Genomic DNA, 1,322 nt, shown 5'->3' with positions numbered 1-1,322 from the left:
AGAGGTTGCAGCGAGCTATCACACGATTGCACTCTAGCCTGGGTGACAGAGCAAATCTCAAAAAATAATAATAATAAAACAAAATTCACATAATGATGCCATTCAGTCTATCCAAGTTCTTAATAAAATGGTTCTGTGATTTTTTTCACTACTACTATTACAAACTGGATGGTATTTATATAAATTTATTTATTACTTTAGAAGTATATTTCTTATATTTATTCACTTATCATCATCATTCAAATTTAAATTCTTCTCAGTTTTTAAAACTAGAGAATTTATCTTCTGATAGCTGTTAACTGCAGTACAGAACACCATCACCGGCTACAAATTAAATCTTACCCCCATAAAGCCAGATTTTGTTGAAGAACTACAGGAAGAAAGACAGTATCACATATTTTCTCCACAAGCTCTGTATTTGGTGAATTTTGCTTTAAAATATTCTAATAATGCTGAATATTAACTATAGGTTGTAATTTGATACCCCTGACTTTGTAACAATTGGCATAACAGTCAGAAGCTGTCTCCAAAGAAACCAACCAATGGTCCAAGAACAGGAACACAAAAACATGGGCTAAAATTCATGCTTAAGATACTTTCTTTGTAATACTTCCAAAGATTAGCATGAAGAAGTGACCCTGGAAGAGACAGATGGACAAGGAATTTACCCCTATTTAAGAGATGAAAAATACGTGGACTACAAAGTATTCTTCTGACCAGAGTCACATAAATTGTTGGATACATAACTGGGACAAGGACTCGAATCTTCATATTCCCAGCACCTGCCACGATAACATGTAGTGAAGGGACATTAAAAAATAGAGACAGGCTCATTTGTCACTCACACACACCCTGTGAGTCTCCCTGAATTCTTCTCCTTCATTATCCAAAATGTATGCCTTTCCCATTACTTGTATCTAAAATGAAAAGAAGCTGGGCGCAGTGGCTCATGCCTGCAATCCCAGCACTTTGGGAGGCTGAGGTGGGCAGATCACTTGAGGTCAGGAATTCGAGACCAGCCCGATCAACATGGTAAAACTCCATCACTACTAAACATACAAAAATTAGCAGGTGCCTGTAATTCCAGCTACTTGGAAAAATTAGCAGGCGCCTGTAATTCCAGCTACTTGGGAGGCTGAGGCAGGAGAATCGCTTGAACCTGGGAGGCAGAGGTTGCAGTGAGCTGAGATTGCACCATTGCACTCCAGCCTGGGTGATAAGAGTGAAACTCTGTCTGCTCCCAAAAGATAAAAATAAAACATTTTCTCTACAACTAGAAATGCCATAATAGAAAAAAAGAAAAAAGCCGGGCGCGGTGGCTC

This window comes from Sapajus apella, unplaced genomic scaffold (genome assembly GCF_009761245.1).
Source record: "Sapajus apella isolate SASKATOON/1434 unplaced genomic scaffold, GSC_monkey_1.0 scaffold9, whole genome shotgun sequence".
NCBI lineage: Eukaryota > Metazoa > Chordata > Mammalia > Primates > Cebidae > Sapajus > Sapajus apella.
This window is presented reverse-complemented; position numbering follows the sequence as displayed.